Genomic DNA, 7,582 nt, shown 5'->3' with positions numbered 1-7,582 from the left:
CTAAACACTATGGCCAATTCAACTAAACTGCACATCTTTGGATTGTGGGAGGAAACCAGAGCACCCAGAGGAAACCCACAAAGGCACGGGGAACATGTTCAAACTCCACACAGACAGTCGGCCAAGGCTGAAACCCTGGCGGTCTGAGGCAGCAGTGCTAACCACTGAGCCACCACGTCACCCTCTGGAGGAGCAAGAGCTGAGCTGGGGCAGCCAGCTCTGACAGTCATTATGGGAAATGTTGCTCTCTAGTTTCTCTACATCGGGTGAATAAAATAGCAAAATGCACAAAAATGAAGCGAGAATAGGTAATAATGAAATGCTCATGCTTGCAAATGTTCTTCTCATCACTCACTGCTGATATTCTTGTCTCACTGTTAAGAACTTGACTGGAAAATCCGAATCTCAGTGCCAAGTGTCTAACTGATCAAATTTGACACATTTTCCCAGCTGACTTGTTGTTGCCCACATCATCCAAGGGTTCGGAAGATTCCACACATAAAAACTGGGACCAATGTAAAAAAAGAGAAAAGAAAATCAATTTACAGGTTTTGACCAATATTAACTGTCAGTTTTTGCCTTATACCATGAAATATCATTCCAATTAATTGGCAATTTACACTCCAACGGAGTTGGATATTGATTAATTTTACTAATTAGTTGAGGAAAACCAAAAGCAATATATTGCCATTAAGATTTTGGTAGCATTACAAGCCCTTTTTTTAAGAAAAGATCCAAAAGCAGATTAAAAATGGTGGAGAAATTATAACCCATTAAAAGCTAACAAATGATTAGAGGCTTACAGCACAGAATCAGTGGCACAGTGGTTATGTCCCCACCTCTCGACCTGAAGGTTCATGTCCCACCTCCGGATGTGATGACTGTGCTGGTAAGGCATAACAAGTTGATTAAAATGAAAATACAGGTCAAATTATTGCATAGATTGTCAAAATGTTGAAACAGCTTCTTCAAACTCCACTTTAATTTCATCCCTTCCACTATTTTTATTATTAGCCACCATTTCCGCGACCTCCAATGGGATGCAACCAACAGACACATACTCCCCTCCCCAGTCTTCTGAGCCTTCTGTAGGGATCGTTCCTTCTAGGACACCCTGGTCCACTTTTCCTTCACTCCCAACAGCACCTCCCCCACAGCCCCATGGCACCTTCCCCTGCAATTGCAGAAGGTGTAACACCTACCCATTTACCTACTCCATCCTCACGATCATAGGCCCCAGACACACCTTCCCGATGAAGCAGTGATTTACCAGGACTTCACTCAATCTAGTCTACTATTCACTGTTCACAATGTGGTCTTCTCTACTTTGGGAGTTGAAGTGTAGACTCAGTGACCATTTTGCAGGACACCTATGTTCTGTCAGTTAAACTAACCCTGAGCTTCGAGTTGCCTGTCTCTTCAACACACTACCATGTTCCTTGGCCTTTATCTCTGCTTTGGGTTTGCCGCAGAGTTGCAGGAAAACTCCGTGGAAGCTAGAAGAATAGCACCTCACTTTCAGCCTGGACACCCTGCAGCCTTCAGGACTCAATATCAAGTTCAATAACTTTAGGGCCTGAGCACCTTCTCTCACCTCTTTACTTCAGCCACAAACACAAGGCCCTGTTATCACATGGCCTGCTGCCACACACAACCCAGGGTCAGCTACTAATGACTCCCATCAGCAGCTATTCATTCTCCCAGGCTGACCTTTGTCTGCTCAACTGTGTTTCTCTCTCTTTAGGCTCCAACTTCACCTATTGTTTACTCCCCACCCCCTCCCCGACCCTATCTATCGCACATATACCAACACTTTCCTAGCTATAATCAGTTCTGATGAAGGATCACTAGACAGAAAACATTAATTCTGCTTTCTCTCCACAGATGCAGCTAGATCTGCTGAGTTTTTCTAGCAATTATTCTGACACTGTGGGGATTCTAATTCTAATTCCAAAAGAAGTAAAATATTAAGTAAATAGTGAAAGAATACTAGGAGATTTCAACTTTCGCAATATTAATGAGGCTAGAAAGGTTTTGAAACATTTGGATGGGATGTAACTCTTAACTATATCCAGGAGAATTTCTTAAGCCAGCTTATAGATACACCTACCAAGGGTGGGACAGTGTTGGACTGAATTTTAAGGAACAAAGCTGGGCAAGTGGTGCAAGTGTCAGTGGAGCACAATACCACTGTTAGTGAATATAACTTTGCAAGTTTTAAGATAGATTTGAACAAGGGCAATGTTGGAAAAGGAATAATGTTGCTGAATTGGGCCAAGGTTGATTCCAATATGATAACAAAGGATCTGCCAAAGTGGACTGAAGAAACTAATTATAGAAAAATCTGCATCAGACCAAAAGGAGTTATTCAGAAATGTGCAGGACCAAAGTAATCCCATGAAGATAAAGGGCTCAACCAACTCGTCCAAAGAACAATGGATGTTGAGGAATATACAGAACTGGATAAGGTAAAAAGCTGTAGCTAGATTCTGAGGGCAAAAAATACACAGAATCCCAGAGAAATGTATAAAGTGCAGAAGATTAACTGAAAAAGGAATTTGGAGACTAAAGAAGGGGCAAGAAAAAAATCAATGGTGGGTAAAGTTAAAAAAAAATCCAAAGTACGTTATGGGCAAGTGGATAACCAGGGAAAAGGCTGGGCCAGTTAGGGACCAAAATGCCAATCTGTATGAGGAACAAGAAGACATTGTTGAGGATTTGGATGAGTTCTCTGCAGCAGTAAGCACTGTAGGAAAGGTTGGGTGATGCAGGGACAGAAAAGATGGAAAGGAACATATTTATAAACTTGAACAAATTAGCATTGAGAGGGAGAAGGTATTAAAGATTTTTAGTGAACTTAAAGTTGACCCAACCCTCAGTTCAGATGAGATATATTTCAGGCTGCAAGGAAAGTCATTGCAGGGGTCCTGATCTTAAGTTTCAAATCCTCCATGGCTACAGGACACAGGTCAGAGGGCTAGAAGTCAACTAATGTGGTATTCTTGTCAAGAAGTTAATGATAGGGAAACTTTTAGAAAAAGTTGAGGGAGAGCATTAATTTTAACTTGAAGAGATAATGGTTAATCAAGGATAGTCCACAAAGCTTTGTCAGGGGAAGATTATGGCTAACAAATTTGACTGAAATTTTCAAGGAGATAATGGGCTAGTGAAGTTGTTGTGGTCTACACGAACTTCTGAAAGTTTTTTCACAAGATGCCACATGGGAGAATGGTCAAGAAGGTAGGATTGGATATCCAGAGCAATTTGGTAAATTAAACCATTCATTGACTTAGCGCATGGGCCTCTTATTGTTTTCTGTGTATAGTAATGCTCTAGATATGATTATAAGAGGTTTGATCAATTAACTTGCAGATAACATAAAAAACATTGATGTGCTAAATAGTGAGAAGGATGCCTTAGACGACAGAATTATATAGACAGGATGGTCAAATTAGCAAAAAGGTAGCAGATGGGAATTAATTCTGAAAAATGTGAGATGATGCATTTTGGTAGGACTGACAAAACAAGGGACTATGTGATGAATGGTAGGACATTGAGAAGGACTGAGGTTGAGAGGGACCTTTGTGTGTATATCCATAGTTTCTTGAAGGCAACTGGGCAGGTGGATAGGGTGGAGACATTGGTTCGGCCACAGCTGGAGTACTGTATACATTTTTCATGACCACTGGAGAGGGTGCAGAAGAGATTCACTGGGATGTTGTGAGTTTTGAAGACAAGAGTTGATTGGCTGGATGGAGCAGAGAAAGATGTGGGGAGACCTGGTCAAGGTCTACAAAACTATGAGAAGTATAGTTAGAGTAGATAGGAAGGATTTTTTTCCTTTACCAGAAGGGTCAATAATGGAGGATTAAATTTAAGATAAGAGCCAGGAGACTAGGAGGAGATTTAAGGAAAATCTTTATCTCTTGTGGGTGGGTGATATCTGAACTTACTGCCTGAAAGGGTATTATGAAGGTGAGAATCATCACAACATTGAAGAATTGAGATGAATAATTGAAATACTGTATCATAAAGGCCAAGGGCTGGGAAATGGGAGTCAAGCAGATAGTTGCTTGATGATAAACCAGGACACTGTGGGCCTAAAGGTCGTTTTCTGTGCTGTCATACTCTATATGATTCCAGAACATGATGATTCAGCACTGTACATAAAAATATTCCTTTTTTTTTAAGTTGTCAAATCTGTTGTCTGTTGCCCACTGTTTTTAATTCTCCATTCATGGCTTTCTTTACGATGAGGCTTTTTAAAAATAATAACATTTTTGAAAAGGCAGGAGAAGCTCTTGTGGTGTCCTTACTGCTTCAAATGTCTGTATGAGCAAGTTAATTTAAAATAGTCCAAAAACAAGGCAGGCTGTGATATTAATTATTACAGCTGATCTCTAAGACTAATGGTTAGTCAGTTTAAAGCTAAATAGTCTATTTAAAGCTAATTAGACAGACCTTCTATATTTATGATTTTATTTTTAAATTTAGATGAACAAAGGAATTTAAATTGATTACACTTGAGAAATAGGTAATCATGTACCACGAATGCAAATCATAAATTGCAAAGTAAGCGATCAATCAAACATATCTGTTGGCCTGGGGTTGTAAAATCTTTTACGCAAATGCATATTTTTAAGAGTATTTCTGTACGTCATATGGTAACTGATAAGTCATTAAGATTCTAGATTACTACAAGCAATGAATATTTGGCAGCTCACTTGCCTGCCACCATCCCATACTGATCTGTCTTCTTGACATATAAAAGAGAACCAGTATGGTTCGACTTTAAATATTTATGTTATGGTCCAAACTCTTCCTGAAATTTTAATTGCAGAAGAGTACTTCCATCTAATAAAATTGACACAAGCTTTTTTTTAAATGTTTCTTCCACAAGCATGGCCAAGCTTGATTTTCTGGACCTTACAGGAAAGACTTAGTCTTCACATGCCCCACAATGACAACCATCTCCAACAGCATTCTCACTGCCCCCATTCCACACCCAACCCTGCACTGAATAAAAAACCTTCTCAATACTCTCAGCCTGGAACTTGAATGCTCGCAACTATTTCTTAGATGCTTGTCAGTCATGCCTTGCCACTTGAAATTCTATTGACCATTCTCGTCAGCTGTGCTTCAAGATAATTGACTAGAGCTATGCAGATGAGGCCAGGGTTTAAAATTATCTGGGTCTCAGATCAATGAGATAATTTTCCATCTCTTACATACCAACCTCATTTCTTACAACTGTCTTGTTTCAAGTTTCTAATTCAATATCAAATCTCTGCTGAAGTACAAGGATCATGTGAATGAGTTGACTTTCAAAATTGAGCGCAGTCACACTGAATGCTTGTCTCAATAGTCGGCAAGGGTTACAGCATTCAGGCTAAACATCTCCAGTGATAAAGTCTTTCCCAACTCGATAATTTGATATTGTTAATTTGATATTTTTGATCATTTGATGTAGAAATCAACAAGGTCAACCTGCTCTCTCTTTAGCCTCACAGGTTCTGTGGCATAGTGGTAGTATCCTTAACTCTGAGGTAGCAGACCCTGTCCAAGTCACACAGAGGTAGATAATAACATCTCCAAACAGGTTGAATAGAAAAATACTTGTTTTTTTCAAAGGCTGTAAATCCATTTTATTTGGAATAGACAGCAACAAAGCAGTTTATACTGATAAAAGAACTGGGTTGATGTGATAGGGATTTACGATTAGATTTTTTTCAGTTGCTTCGTGAAAAAAGTAAAGTAAATCATGTCAGCATTCAGAGAAAATGGAATTGAAAGGACAGAAAATGATAGTGTTTTTACAGATCTTTATCAAATGCAGATGTTTTTGAGATTGGATAGGTTTGAATTGTAGTTTCATGAACACCTCATCTGGATTTGGATATGAGATATTGTAATATCCAAACTTGGACCAAAAAAATAAGGTGACCAAAGTATGAAGACTATTCTACACATCTTTGCGAGAGGCAGGCATTACAGGAGGCTCTTGGTGGGGAAGGAGATCATAGACCTCATGCCGGGGCCATCAGAAGCCTGTAGGTTGTGAAAGTGGAAGTTACTGTAGAAGAGAGTATACAGGCTGCTTAAGTAGGCTCTTAGATAGAAAGGAAAAGCAGAAAGGAACTCACTTCCTGAATTGGCCATGTCCTCACCTAAACATTCTTAGGCCAGAGGCATCAAAGTGTATGAGGAGCCAGCAGGAACTGGGTACTGAGTTGACTAATCAGCCATAATCAGCCATAATTGAATGGTGGAGAAGGCCTTAGGCGTTCTGTGGCTCCTATTTTCTATGTTGCTATGTAAAGAACACAGTAGGTTTCCTGAAACTCAGAAAATGCAGTCAACAACAGCTGAACTTGAAAATACTGAATGCTTTGAAGTTGCAGATAGATTAACACATTTAAATACCAACACACCTCCTTGGAGCGGTTTGGTCATCTGCCCAAATTCTGACCTCAATTAAGGTTGGAATGAACAGGTTGAAATTGAGTTTCATTCAGGAAACAAATCTTTCAAATTACAACTTTCCTTCCAAGCCATAGTCTTTACAGATCTTTATCAAAATTGGATAAAATTAATAAAACATTATATTGATGCACATTTTTCACTTTTGCATTGGTAATATTAAATAGTTATTTTGGAAAAGCAAACAGAGTTAAGGCATATGGAGCTGATTAACACCAGTAATTCAATCCATCCAATCTTCCTCTCCACTTTCCATTCAGTAAAAAAAACAAAAATCTGACCTCCACATCAAATTTTCATTGCCCAGGTTTAGGACAGCATCTCGGTAATAAAGGTGATGGAGAAGAGATTCACTGAAATGATACCAAGATTAAGTGGCTTAAACTATAAGAGATATGTGAAGTAAAGTCTGCTTTTATTTGAAGACAAAATATTAAGAGGAAATCAACAGGAGGTTTCAGGAGTAAGAAGTATTTTCATAGGGAAAATAGAGAAAGAAAATTCTACTTACCAGCTAATTAATCATTTCATTTCATTCTTCTTCCTTTTCAGTCTTTCTCTTTATCTGAATTCTGAATTCCAGAATCAGACTTGACACATAATCGATATTCCTAAAGGTCTCAATATCTGAAAACAACATGAGACACCAGTGACCAAGCAAACATTGCCTGTTTTCTCATCTAATTTAGTTCCTATTTGAAAGGCAGCAATTAACACAGTGCTGTGAATTTGTACAAGCTTCCTGAGTTACTGCCAGCAGTTACTGAATGTACAAAAATAGGGTTACTACTAGTTCTATGTTACACCATTGTACTTAAAAGAGCAACATTTGCAAAACGTACTAAAATTAGTGAGAAGTATATTTTTTCTTAATTGTCTATTCGGTAAGTTCACTACCATGCAGCTTTTGGAGTAACTTAGATGTTGGAAGGTTAAGGTAAGGATGTAGAAATAATATTTTACCACATAGCAGTCCCAAAGTAATTCGGTTGAATCTTGTGATCAATGTGAAATTAAATGTTTTCTTTTGCTTCTAAATCTTCTGCCTAAATACAGTACAATCATTGTCAGTGTATTCTTAACTCTCACCTAAAGCTAACTA

At 38.6% G+C, this 7,582-nt stretch overlaps 1 long non-coding RNA gene across 1 annotated transcript; it reads right to left on the bottom strand.

The window, feature by feature from the left end:
• Positions 1-251: 251 nt before the first annotated feature.
• Positions 252-6,834, bottom strand: LOC148148310 (uncharacterized). Its single transcript, XR_015759025.1, has 3 exons — positions 6,762-6,834; positions 804-886; positions 252-505 (listed from the first exon to the last, which is right to left on the bottom strand). It is a non-coding gene; the product is annotated as an uncharacterized LOC148148310 (long non-coding RNA).
• Between the last annotated feature and the right edge of the window lie 748 nt (positions 6,835-7,582).

Source organism: Chiloscyllium plagiosum, unplaced genomic scaffold (genome assembly GCF_037043375.1).
Source record: "Chiloscyllium plagiosum isolate Xiang-an unplaced genomic scaffold, Cpla_swu_hap1 HiC_scaffold_13, whole genome shotgun sequence".
NCBI lineage: Eukaryota > Metazoa > Chordata > Chondrichthyes > Orectolobiformes > Hemiscylliidae > Chiloscyllium > Chiloscyllium plagiosum.
This window is presented reverse-complemented; position numbering and strand designations above follow the sequence as displayed.